General features: G+C 45.4%; 1 protein-coding gene across 36 annotated transcripts in view; it reads left to right on the forward strand.

Annotated features, from left to right (window-relative positions):
• Positions 1 to 14,044, forward strand: part of LOC106507881 — a 193,601-nt gene that overhangs the window by 154,197 nt on the left and 25,360 nt on the right. The window contains exon 1 of one of the 36 annotated variants that reach the window (XR_002336012.1): positions 8,520 to 12,942. The exons of the other annotated variants lie outside the window; for them this stretch is intronic. The gene's annotated coding sequence lies outside the window, so the exon portion shown is untranslated. Of the gene's footprint in view, positions 1 to 8,519; positions 12,943 to 14,044 lie in introns of those variants that run through there. 36 annotated transcript variants of the gene reach the window in all.

Below are 14,044 nucleotides of genomic sequence, written 5' to 3' on the forward strand. Positions count from 1 at the left end.
GATTCATTTCTTTAGGCTTCTTTCCATCGTAAAGCCAACAAATCTTCTGATCCAAAGGTATCTACTGCCGTGGGTTTAAACATAGTCTTCAACAGAATAATTGATTTTTCACAAACACATGCTTCCATATCACCTCAGTATAAGATAAAAGGTGAGCTAGTCTGGGAGAATCAGGTCCCAGGAAATGGGGACTCTCTCTCTGCTGGCTTGGCCTTCCCATGCTTTCCACGTTAGCCCCTGGGGCACCCCCCGCAGAGTCGTTCAGGAGTGGAACTTACCATGAAATCTCTCATGTACCCGAATTAGGATGCAAGTAACAGAATACCTGACTAACCCATGGCTTGCTTAGACAAGATAAAGCTTCATTTTTCTCATAAAACTAGAAATCTGAAGAGGGTGGAATGCCAGGGTTGGTTCAGTGGCTCAGAGATCTCTAAGCTCATGGCTTCGTGATTTCCTTGCTTTTTGCTTCATAACCTGCAGAAGGTTGCCTCAGCTCCAGACATCTTATGTTTGCTCAGGGCAAGAAGATGGAAAGGCAGTGCTAGCCATATCTGTTCCCTACACATCCAGGAAAATAAAGGCTTTTCTGGAAACCTCCAGTAGACTTCTGTTTAGGACCTACTGGCCTGAAATACGTCACACGGTCCCTCTAATCTCCAAAGAATTCTGGGAAAACATATTTAGCCATGTTGCCACATCGAAGAATACTGGGATTCTATTCTCAAGGAAGAGTATATTGGGGCTGCTGAGTAGATGACTACCAGCATAAGACACAGGCTGATTTTTTTCCTTATGTACCTCATGAAGAAAAACATTGCATTTGCAAGGTTTCAGTGATAGAAACGGCATACAAAATTTGACTAAGAACCTGGGGATTTCCCTTTTGATAGGAGCAAGGAAGTATGGGTTCCTGTAGGAAGTTGACGGAGAAGGGGTGATGAAAGGGGACAGAGGTGTAAAGAAAACGGCAGAAAAGAGTTAAAGATGAATTACCGGCAGTTCACAGGGTCCTCCATGCAGTTTTGATGGAGTGTACATAATTCGTCTAGTAGAACAGCAAATATTCTGGAACAGTGAGCCTAATATAATGCAGCTTCTTTAAAAATAGTATGTTGTCTCAAGTGTAAGCATTGTGGCTTGTTCAACCAAATACAATGTGCCTGATTATCCAGAAAACCGATTTGTTGAGGCAAAACTGAACTTCTTAAATATGTGATAGAATAGAGGCAAATGTTGTTAAAAATGTGTTTAAACACACACACACACACACACACACACACACACACACACACAGGCTCCCATGTCTCTCCCTTCCTTTTAAACAGATAGTCAGGGGACAATTTATCATATCTGTTTTGGGGTAGAGTCATGAAACATTTTCAGTGGAGAGCATGAATGAGCAGGGACTTGTCCTGAAAAACAGAACACAAAGAAATTATTAATCATGTTTCCCTTTGTCTATTTGCTGTTTCGCTTCTGAAGGGAGTATTAGTCCACTAAGAGATGCATAATTAGGAGATATGCCAGATGGGTAATCAATGTGATTTTAAATTTTTATGGTGAGAGAAAACAGGGTTGTAGCTTAGACCTTTTTTTTTTTTTTTTTTTTTTTGGAAGGCACTTTAGTTCTGTGCAGTTAAAAAACAAATATTTTGCATTAGAAAGTTACTGTCTTCCGTGAAATTATGTCAAATGTGTTCTTAAATCCCCCTTCTATTTTTTTTTAAAACGGATGAAATAGAAGAGCTGAATGGATCTACCAAATGGCCGAGCAAAGCTATCATGCAGAGATGGGAGCCGAGGCTCCCTGCAAGCAATGACTGGAGCATTATTTAATCATAATCATCATTATATAAAAAAAAAAAAACCACCCATAAACTCCACTTCCTTTCCCTTGTTTCCCAACCAACTGAAACTGACTCGTTCTTTCCATGCTCAGGCTAGAAGGACATTTAAAGGAAGGGCTTTCCGAGTTTCGCATTGAAGCAGAGTGAGATCTTCAGCCAAAGAGGTCACTGCTCGGCCCGTCAGCTGGGCTTGGTGATGAGGTCACCTGAGAGGACCAGGAAGCAGAATAGACATCCCAAGGGCTGTGCTTTTAAAACCGTGGGTCCAGACACATTAGGGAACAATGAAATCAATTAAGAGGGTTCTGACTGCATATGACTTCTTCGGGAAATAGAGTTGCACAGATAGAATAAAAAAGTCGTGTGTAGCCAGAGTGTTATTGAGGAAGTTTTGTTGCAATAATATACTTGTGTTCTTACATTGATCCTGTTTCTTTCCGTGGGTCGTGGTCAAAGTTTCAATCTCTTGCTCAGGGCTGTGTGACAGGCAGGTGCTCTTGACTTACAACCTGGATTGGAAGGAGGGGAAGGGGGGGGGTGGCAGGGGTGGGGGGCACAAGGCGGAAATAGAGTCCCGGGCTCCTTTGTCCGTGTTGGGATGTGCCCTGGCTGGTTGCACCTGTAACCGTGGGTGTCTACATCTTCATTATTTGCACAGAGATGGTTTCCACACGAAGTTGAGGTTTTTGCCGAGGTACGCACGTGGAAATACCGTCTGGAATTTGATTGGAATTGTATGACCTTACGATGACATCTTTATTTCGGTGGATCTGCCAATCCAAGTGTGAGGGGTGTGTCTATACTTATGCTAGTCTTTTTCTCAATCCCTTAGCTCCATTGAAGCTTTTTTTTAATTTTTTTTTTTTTTTTTTTAGGGCCACACCCTCAGCAGATGGAAGTTCCCAGGCTAGGGGTTGAACTGGAGCTGCAGCTACTGGCCTACGCCACAGCCACAGCAACGTGGGATCTGAGCCGAGTCTGTGACCTACACCACAGCTTCAGTCAACGCTGGATCTTTAACCCTCTGAGCGAGGCCAGGGATTGAACCCACATCTTCATGGATACTAGTTGGGTTCATTACCACTGAGCCACAATGAGAGCTCAGTATTTTTTTAAAAGAGCTTTTCTTTTTATACTTGTTGATGCCTCTGTGTTTGATATGTTTTGGTTCTATTGTGAATATATATATATGTGTGTGTGTGTGTGTGTGTGTGTGTGTTTATTTTGTTTGTTTGACATCTTTCCCCCAACATGTACTGAACTCTCAGGCTCATAGAACCTGTGGATGGATGACTTCTCTGTGTCCCTGCCTCTGCTCACGCGCTTCCTCTGAGCAGAGAAACTCCCTGCACTGCTTGAAGATGCTGGTGCAGTTGTTACTACTGCTCTGATTGGCTGCCGCCCAGGCAGCACCGTCTCTCGGGTCCTCCTAACTAGTCAGGTTCTCCTCTTCCCCGCCCACCATTCTCCACAGAGCCATTGTGGTGATCTTTAAAAACGAAAATTAGGAGTTCCTGTCGTGGCTCAGTGGTTAACGAACCCGACTAGTATCCACAAGGATATGGGTTCGATCCCTGGCCTCACTCAGAGCGTTAAAGATCTGGCATTACGGTGAGCTGTGGTGTAGGTTGCAGACTTGGCTTGGATCCCATGTTGCTGTGGCTGTGGGGTAGGCCAGCAGCTACAGCTCCAATTCAACCCTTAGCCTGGGAACCTCCATATGCTTCAGATGCAGCCCTGAAAATACAAAAAAAATAAAAAATAAAAAATAAAAAAAAAAAAAAAAAAAATTAAAATCAGATCATGTTACTTCCCTCCCTAAGACCTCTCATGGCTTCTCTTGCCTTTGCAAAATCCAAACATGTTTCAGGACCCACAGGCTCCCCACAGTTTTGTTCCTGCCCATGTCTCTGGCCTCACCTCCTGGACATTTCCTCATTGTTCATGATGCTCCAGCCACGCTGGCCTTCCTTCAAGCCCTCAGTTCTCCAAGCTTGTCTATCCTTTGGCACATCTGCTGTTGCCTCTTCCTATGATCCTGGGTTGCTTCTGCCCCAGATGTTGATCACGTGGCTAGTCCGTCTTGTCGTGTGAACACTAAGTAAGTGTTTTAATTAATTTTGATTTTGAGGAGCCTTTTCTGAAACACGTCTAAGGTGAAGTGGTACTCTCCCTACATCTAGTCATGATCCACGCTGCTTCTTTTAAGACGTTATAATATTTGCTCTTTTCTTACTTGCTTCTTTATTATCTATTTCCCACTCACCCACCTCCCCAACAGCCACAAGAATGCAAACCCCATGAGAGGAGAAACTTTGTCAGGGACTGCTATCTGCCCAGTCCTACAAAGGCACTAAATAAATACTTGTTGAATTAATGGATGGTCCCATAAACTAGGAATGATACCAAATACAAAGTGCGAAAACCACTCAGTCCTTATCTTCAGAAACTCTACAGTGTGAAGGCAGTGATGCTGTGAAAATTACCTGCGCAGTTTTAGGAAGTCATTTTAGTGTTTGCATGTGTACAAGCAGGGCTAGATGGAAGGGATTCCTTTAGAACGTAACTACTGAGAATGTATTTTATTTTTTATCTTTATTGTTATTATTATTATTGCTTTTTTTTAAAGGTCCACACCTATGGCATGTGGAAGTTCCCAGGCTAGGGGTCTAATCAGAGCTACAGATGCCAGCCAACACCACAGCCACAGCAATGCCAGATCTGAGTCGCAATGGCGACCTATACCACAGCTCACAGCAACGCCGGATCCTTAACCCACTGAGCAAGGCCAGGGATCGAACCCGAAACTTCATGGTTCCTAGTTGGATTCGTTTCCGCTGTACCACGACAGGAACTCCAAGAATATATTTTAAATGTTAAAGATACATTTTAACTATTAAGAATATGTTCATTGTTAAAGATATATATTAATTTGATTTTACAATGTGTTTTGAAGACTTGGCTCTAGGTAAACTGGGAACTTGTGGAGACATCCTCAGATGGATAAGGTCTCTCTCCGTGAAGGAGAATGCTTTTCATGTGATGAATGAACTTGTAACAACATAGGAAGGCAATGGACTTGACCCACAGTGGAAAGGATGCTCTCGTGAGGGCAGTTAAGGGACATGGGGGCCATGGCTCCTGTTGTCCCGGTACCATGGTGAACACTCTTTGCTTTTTCAGAGTAAACCATTACCGACTAATCACACTTGAACTTATTGAAACCCATTTTGCATGAATTTAACATTCTCCCTCTAAAAGAAGTAAGGGTAATTTGATCTATAATTCAGAAGCAAGCCCGCCCTCCCCCACCCCAAATGCAGCAGCAGGCTGCCCTGAACCATCACACCGCCCATGGCTGCGATGGAATTGTCTCTGGCTCAACTCCTGCCGAGGCGCTGCGTCCTCCCACCTCCCGCACTGCCTAGGACTCCTTTGGCGAGGACTGGATGATATTTCCGTGTAGAGCAGTGCCAGGTGTGGAGGGCCAGGCCTATCGCTCCTTGGACCTTGGACCTTAAGTGGTTTACCAGGCTTCCTCCTTACCTTTCTATTGGCCACAGACTCTCCGCTGAAACAGAGACATCCTGCACTGAATGAGTGTGGACATCTCAGAGCCAAGAGATGGAGGATGGGGAATAGAACAGACGCAAAGAGAAGCCCTTCCAGTTTCCAGAGAGCATGGCAGGGCCGTTTACCGCAGAACCTCGTCAGTGGTTGAAGTTGATCAGAATCTATCCAATATCAGCCTAACAAATGAGTGAATGACCCCAGATTTGAGGAGAAACCATCTGATATGATTTCCCCTTTCCTAGTAGGAATGTGAGAGTCTAACACCTGGCTCCCTGGGACTGTCTAAGAACCGGTGCTCTGGATATCAGGAGGGTGCAGTTTTCTGGCCTCAGTTCCATGAAGTTTCAGTGGTCTTGAAGGTCAAGACCATTGCCATGAAGATGTGATTACCTAAGAGTGTCTCAAGTGGCCTGTTCAGCACCAAGTATTTAGCTGAGGAGAAGGGCCTGCCATGTTTCCATCACAGAGGTGAAGAAAGTGGTCATGACTTGGCTTTTTTGGGCCACAATTTTCCATTCTGGGTTCTGTGAATCTAGCACACAGCTCTGGCCTGTGCTACTCCGACTTCCCTCTTCTTCTCGGCCCTCCCTAAAGCTTGTCTGAAGAAGGCTGAGGAGCCATTTCCTGACCTCCACCCCCCCAAACCCTAATACTTCTCATTACCATTCCATCAAGCAGTAGCCAAGATCAGAGTTCACAGGACAGGAAGGCCTATAAGGAAGCTTCAGCTGGTGGCCACCTGTACCTTGCCACTGTAGGTCAGGTGTCTGGGCATAACTTTCCACTAGATTGAATCTGTTCCTTTATAAATCTAACTCCAAAAGCATCCCTAGAAAAATTACCCTAATGCAAGTAAGAATAACCCAGGACCCTTGATCCTTATCTAGGGTTGGGGTTTTCCAAAAGTGTTTCCTTTGTGTGGTGGTACCACTGTTCCCCACAAATTATTATTATTTTTTTATTTTTATGGCTGCACCTGTGACATATGGACATTTTCTGGGCCAGGGGTTGAATTGGAGCTGCAGCTGCTGGTCTACCCCACAGCCAAGCAACACCAGATCTGAGCTGCATCTCACCAGATCCAAGCTCTACCTGCAACCTGTGCCGCAACTCATGGCAACACCAGACCCTTACCCCACTGAGCGAGGCCAGGGATTGAACCCACATCCTGAGACAACATTGGATTCTTAACCTGCTGAGCCACAACGGGAACTCCCCCCATGAATATTTTTTTTTTTTTGTCATCTTTTTAAGGCCACACCCATGGCATATGGAAGTTCCCAGGCCAGGGGTCAAATTAGAGCTGTAGCCACTGGCCTACACCAAGCCACAGCATCTGCAGACCTACCTCACAGCTCACAGCAACACCAGATCCTTGAACCACTGAGTGAGGCCCGGAATCGAACCTGCAACCTCATGGATGCTAGTCAGATTCCTTTCCACTGAGCCACAACAGCAACACCCACCCCATGAATTTTTATAGGTATTTATCATCATAGAGTTTGCATTTATACCAGCCAATTGTCTAAAGATGACTCAGAAGATTCATTGCTTTGAAATACTCTGCTTTTGTAAGGCAGGCTGTCCACCTCATAAGAAAGAGTAGAACTTTCTGAAAGTTGTGATATAGAAAAATGTGATTGAATATCCACTATTCTGAAATCTCCATTCTTCTTTGACTCTCTGGCTTTCACCCCAGTGACCACAGGCCCTCCGTGGTGACATCCCAGTTAAACAGCCTGTGATAGTTATCCTTCCTCTCACTGTCTACTTAACCTAGTTATAAATTTAGGTAGGACCTCTTCCATGTGGAATACCTGAAATTCTATCAAGCCCTCCAAACCTTAATTAAGGAGAGTATTAAATGATGGGAATTCCAACTCCCAAGGGAGGGCCACTCTAGGTGTCTCCACGATCATGTGGTTTTGGACATGGCTTGGCCACAGTTGGTGCACAGATCTTCTCATTTTTATTTGTAAACTATCTAAACCATTATAAAGACTTTAAAATTGAACCGCATAAGGTTTTTATGAACTGTCTTTGGCAACGTTTCTAAATGGTGACTAGAGAAGTTTTTGTGCAAAGTCGGTGAGGATAGCCTTAAAGGAAACTTGCTCATGAGACACCACGCTCTGTGGGTAGCTGAGCATAGCTGTAAACACACACCTGGGCCACACTCGCACGGCACCTGGGGACAGAAGGGTTAGGATTCTGATCTGAGCAGCTGATGGCAGTCAGCTCAGCAACGGGGGCTTTGCATTCATGGGCAACAAAGCCAGAAACAGGATCTCTAAGTGACAATATTACACTGATCGTGTAACTTTTGTGATTTTCAGCCTTTACTTTAGGAATTTTGAATTTGACCTGCTATTATGCCTAAGGAAAACAAGAGAAAAGAAGAGTGTGCACAAGGGTGGTTTCACTGGCAAGTTTACAACAAATGCAACCAATAGCGTCCTGTTCTCCCCTTCAGCGAACATTATATTAAGTTGAACCATATGAAACTGCTGTTTCTCCAGGTCAAAAGCAGCTGAATATCAGCAATTTCCTATGGTTCACCTAATCTATTGTTGCACACCCTGAAATAACATAAAACATCCCACCAAGCCTGAATCCTTTTGAGCCAGCAAAAGCCACGCAGTGGCAATTCACGCCACATTCCATTATAAAGTAGTATAGTGTTAAGGAAATGAATGTTATGCTTGCTCTAATTATTGCTTTTTAATAAATCTCTCTAGTGAAGTGAGTTTCTGAGTCAATGTTAAGGCCATGGTGCCAGTTTTTTTGTAGACTTGTGGGACTCAGAGCTGCTATTACAACGTGCTGATGGCAACGTAGATCGTGAGGAGAGGAGTGTCCAGATGGGGTATGATGACCTCAGTCCTAATTCTGAATAATGCTGGCCCCACGGTATCTGATCAGTTGCTTGGAACATAACAGCAAAGCAGGGAGGTGTGGGTCAAATCCTATGAGTTGAGCTGGCTTTTAGTTTTTATCCAGGGATGTTTTCAAGGGTAGCTGATGTATGTGGTTAAATCTAGAGGTCGAGGGGAAGGAAATAAATCCAGAAAAGAGATGGGTAAGGGCAGGGTGGGGTTTTATGCTTTATCTGGGTTTAAAGTGTGGCTTCTGGTCCTAGAACCAGACTCTTCAGCAGGGCAAGGCAAACCAAATTGAGGCTTCTTCCTCCCAAAGTTAAATTGCTGAGGCAGATGCCCAGTTCCAAGATGAAGCCAACAGGGTCAGCTAGGACCTCAGGACTACTCAAACATCAGAATATTCCTCAACAGATTCAGGGCCCAGATAATTTTTGACTGATGGTAGAGAGACCTGGAGGGGAGATCTGAGACTAAATAGCTGGGCCTGGGTCAAGTACAGATCCTGCTCAGAGAGTAGGTCAGGTACGAATCCACTGGACAGAGACGATTGCTTCCTGCCCCTCAGAAATGTATAGGCTGGAACCCAAGTGTGGAAACCATCGGTAGATCTGGTTGTGAGGCAACCAGCAAGGGGCTGACAGCCTTGGCTCATATTTCCACAAAGACTCAGTTTTAAGATGCACTTTGTCAGCTTCTGATTATCTACTATCTTCCACATATCAAATTAGGTTCTTTAATTCCTTTAGCTCTGGTAACAACTTCATGAGGGTAGTCCAGTATTCCAATCTTAGAGATGAGAAGACAGAGACTATAAGATAAATTATTGGGATAATTATCTTATTGGAATAATTATCAGAACTCAAGCCCAAATCTTGATGTGTCCACCGATGAAGCCATGTTTGTTTCCTACTGCTGCTATAACACATTACCGCAAATTCAGTGGCTTACAACAGCACACATTTATTCTCTTATGGTTCTGGAAGACCAAAGTCTATGATCAAAGTGTTGGCAGGGGTGGGTCCTTCTGGAGATTTAGGGGAGGATTAATTGTCTGGCCTTTGTAGGCATCTAGATGCCACCCGCCTCCCTTAGCCTGTGGTCCCCTCCTTGCATCACTCCAACCTCTTCCTCGTCACATCTCCTCCCACTGATTCCAATCCTCTCGCCTCCCTCTTAGAAAGACTCTTGTGATTAACCTGCGCCCGCCCAGCTCATCGTCTTGTCTCAAGATTCTTAACTCATCACGTGTGCAGATTCCCTTTTACTAGGTAAAATACCATATTCTCAGATTCTAGGCTTAGGAGGCAGACGTTCGAGGGAGCCGGTATTTCGCCTACCATGGGAGGGAATGGAAGGAAGTGCCCAGAGCTGGGCAGCTTGCAAGTGGCCAGACAGAGGGAGAGTTTTAACTTTCTCTGAGGCTGATGCGGAACAGGGACAGGGAGCAGCAACAGGAGTCCCACAGCAGGCAGGCACTTCCGTGGAGGCTGGCCAGAGGAGACTGGTTCCCAGTGGGAGAGGTCTACCAGCCTAGGGATCTCTGAGCTGCCCGAAGCAGTAGGGACCACAGACAGATAGCAGAAGCATCTTGCAGCTAAAGAAAAAGCCATAAAGGTGATGGCCATCATGCAGAAAGGCCCACCTCCGGCCCTGCCTTTCTGGAAACACATAAACTAGAATTCTCGCGTGACCTCACAGAGTAGGGGAAGGGGTCCCGCAAATGACTGAGATTGAATATTGGTTGGCTTGACCCGTGGGGGCTGAGACAAGATTAAATATCATTTCAAGAGTTATTAAGGGACTCTGACCTTGAACCTTTGTATTCGTTTAAAGCCTTACCTTTTGTAGTTCCAGACTTTGGCCATGGCCAAAGAAAGTAGGAGAGCAGGTAAAGGCAGAGAGCAAGGAGTGTCCTGCCAGGGTGCTCCAGGCACTCTTTACAGCCAGGAGGAAAGAGAAGGAACATCTCAGGTCCTTACTCAGGGTCCAAACCTCATCCAGACGAACCTGCTAGTTAGTTAGGCTCCTTCGATGGCAGATATCGTCTGAATAACAATAACCATATTAATAAGGATATCCACCAGGGGGGAATAAAAAGATGGCAGGGTATTCCCAAGAGGAAAATTAATTTCCTTTTATAATCCGCTGTAGTTTATTTCACATATTCATGACCCGCCCAGTATGTTTTTTCTTTATGACGAGCCATAAAAATGACAAAATACATTAGCCAAGTTCTTCGTTTCTGCTAAAATGACCATATTCAAAAATAATAACAGAGACTTGTATCAGCGATGCAAAAGATGCATGAAGTAATTGGGGCTTAATTTGTACACAAACTGTCAAGGCAGTTTTCCTCACGGCCTGCATCTTCTGAATTCATTAGTCTCTAATTACGGCCAGTGGGGACCAGCAGTTAGAAGGTTAAAGAGGTTCTGACAGGCCTAATCATTGCTCAGGAAGCTGAAAATGTATGCAAAGTCTCGGCAGATGGGGTGAGAGCGGCTTCTGCCAAGTGATAACTGTTATTCCTTTGCACCTCCAAAGCTGTCATCCTAATAGGCACATTTTAAATTTATTAATGCTCTAGTTACAATGCATACACAGTCTCTAATGGTATGTCATTCTGAGTATATAAACTGAGCAATTAACACATATTACCTGGTAATGGTAAAATTATTTGTTGCCTGTTTGATTTATTTATTTATTTTTTGGTTGTCTCCTAGTCCAGTAAGGATTGTCCCAGGAAAAGCTTCCCTTTGTTAAACAAGAAGCAAAGCTACCTTATAGGTAAATTTCTCTGATAGGAGAACCCATCTGAGTGCCTTGGTCCAATGCTTCACCCAGCCTGTCCCATCCGTCACCGTGTTCTGGCCACTCACATCAGCATCTAGAAGTTAAAAACAGTTCAGGTGAGACACTTGGTCCGACTTTGGGGGAGAGGCAGAGACAGTCCATCTTTAATGAAAGGACCCTTTCAAGTGAAAAGAGGCTCAAGGTCGTATCTCTCCTTTGTGACGTCATGCTCACTCAGAGACAGAGAGATGATGTGTTCTTTAGTTTCCAATTCAAAAGTCATCAATATCTTATCCTTCTCTGGTGCCCTCCCTGACTTGAAGCCTCATTGCTTTTAAGCTAACTAATCACCAGGAAGAAGTGTGTGTGTGTGTGTGTGTGTGTGTAACAAACGAGATCTTTTGTCTTTCCTGCGACTATAGCCATGACATGGGAAGGGCCGTTAATTAAATGCAGCACTTAGCGCAACAATTGTTTGCGTGGAGAGGCTACAGCAATGGAGACAGCTGGAATGGATAGTCTCTAAATTGTAGGCTTCATCCGGTCCACAAGATTCATAAGCGGTCCAAATAGCATGATAAGATGTTCATCTCAGCCACAGAGCAATTATCCGCTCGGTGACTGACCGCCACTCTCTGCATCCGCCGGCCCGTTTCACCTAATTGATTTACACTGTATAGAAGTCATATAACAACAACAACAAAAATGTCACCGAGACTTTATGTTAATTAAAAACTGTGATTAGATGTCCCTATCAGGTGATCTGTTGGAGATTTTTATGCTGTACAGAAAAGGTATCAAACTCTTAGGTAATAAGTTTTCTTTGCCTGAGACCAAATAACCCATCCATTGTAGTTCTTTCAGTGGCTGGAAGAAGAGCCCTGGTGGATGAACGCACGTGAGCTGTGTGACCTTGAGCAAGCGTCCTCACCTCTCTGAGCCTCAATTTCCTCATCCCCAAGGTGGGAAGTTGGCCTAGACAATCTCTGACTTCTGGAATCTCTCCCGGTCCCAAAAGTCCATGATTCTATCCAGGTCCACAGCACTGTGTAACCGGGAGAGGATTCTCCAGTCGAGCCCCAACAGTAGCCAGGAATAGGTCTGGTCTTTCATCTTCTACTTCCTGTTTTCAACTTGGAAGTTTAATCTGGTTTGTGACTCTCCTGCTTATTTATAACGTTTTAAAAAGATATGTGCACAGTGGACTTTTTCCAGCCCCTTTGCTGTATTTTTGCTATATGATACATCCGTTTATTTCCAGAGATTAAAAAAAACCCCACCTGTTTCAGCATCTCTTTAATGGGAAGTCCAGTGAGGAGAGTCTAGACGTGCCTGCAGGGTCAGCTTGCTCGTGTGAGTGGCACCGCGGGGAGAAGGGCCATCCTGGGGACTCTGTGAATGGTGCATGTGTGTGGGCTGCGCACGTGGCCACACCCAGGCCTGCAGGGGTGGACCTGGTCTGGGTCACCGGTCAGCCCTCTGGCCTCCTTGGACTCTCACCTTCCTGCCTGTAGAGTGACAGTGCTGGACAGACTCCTCCCAGACTCTGTTTCTGCAACAACCTTGGATGATTCTCACTCCTTTTGAGCAAAGGGCATTTCCTCAGAATTAGCGCCGTGGTTGCTAAGTGGTTCTTAGAGGAGCCAGCGGGTAGAGACAGGAGTCCTGACAGCCACATACAGGGGAAAAGTGTGCCTGAAATCCTGATCACATTGTAGACAGCAAGCCATGGTGTGGGACATGACTTCTTCTCCAGGAAAAAAAGAAAACTACTGGTCAAGGTTACTAGCCAGAGGAGTTCCCACGGTGGCTCAGCAGTAATGAATCCGACTAGGATCCATGAGGAGGTGAGCTCAATCCCTGGCCTCCTTCAGTGGGTCTGGGCTCTGGCATTGCCTTGAGCTGTGGTGTGGGCTGGCAGCTGGAGCTCTGATTCGACCCCTAGCCTGGCAACTTCCATATGCCTTGGGTATGGCCCTAAAAAGACCAAAAAAAAAAAAAATTAGCTTAAGAAAACAAAAATTAAAAATTGGCCTTGGCATGTACCATTCCCTTGGGAATCTTAGGGCAGCATTTCCTCCTTCTTGAGGTGTGGGCTCTGCCTTTCCTAATTCTTCTGGGAGAGGCCCTGCAGCTCCCTCTGCTCTTAGAGCAAAGGAAGTGTGGTTGGGGGTGATGGGAACAGTCCCATCATTTTGTAGACGGGGTTTACCAAAGAATGAGCCACCTATATCAGAATTCTTAGAGGGCTTGTTAAAAATTCAGATTCCTGGGCCTCGCCCCAGTCCCGTGAATCCCAGGGGATAGAGTGTGGGAACCTCTATGCTTATATATGTAATATACATAGGCATAGCTCCTTAGGGGATTCTTATCTCAGCTGACGTTGGAGAACCACAGTTCTGAAAGGGAAGGCCAAGCTCTCTGGCTCTTCCCCCCCAGGACCAGTGCTCTTCGTTTCACACTCAGCGTGACTGACCCACAGCTTCATGGGGAAGGAGGAGTGCCCAGCGGGGATGCCCCTCCCCAGGGGAAGGTCACAGCTGTGAGCTGGAGGTCAAGGTTGCTGTGGGCAAGCCCTGTTCTGCCTAGAGAGCCCCTCCTTTTAGCAGAAGACTTTTTCCCACAGTTGGAGCCTGGGGGCCTTTCTTGGTCTGAAGCACTTTTACCCAGAGCCTTAGTGGTCAGGCTTCAGCAGACTTCAGTGGTAGGGCTTCAGCAGCACATGAGAGTCCAAGAAAAATGGTTCCCCATCCCCCACCCCGACACTGACCCTGCTCTTCGCACTCGCATTCAGTGACGCACACGTGAAAGGCCCCTTGTCGCTGCAAGTCCTAGAACGGTGACAACCTTGAGAGTCACTCAAGCCCAACTCTTAATCTTAGGGGAGAAGAAAATTAAAAGATAGATCGAGCTACCTACCTACCTACCTACCTATCTCTCATCTAGCTA

Source organism: Sus scrofa, chromosome 9, assembly GCF_000003025.6.
Source record: "Sus scrofa isolate TJ Tabasco breed Duroc chromosome 9, Sscrofa11.1, whole genome shotgun sequence".
Taxonomy (NCBI): Eukaryota; Metazoa; Chordata; class Mammalia; order Artiodactyla; family Suidae; genus Sus; species Sus scrofa.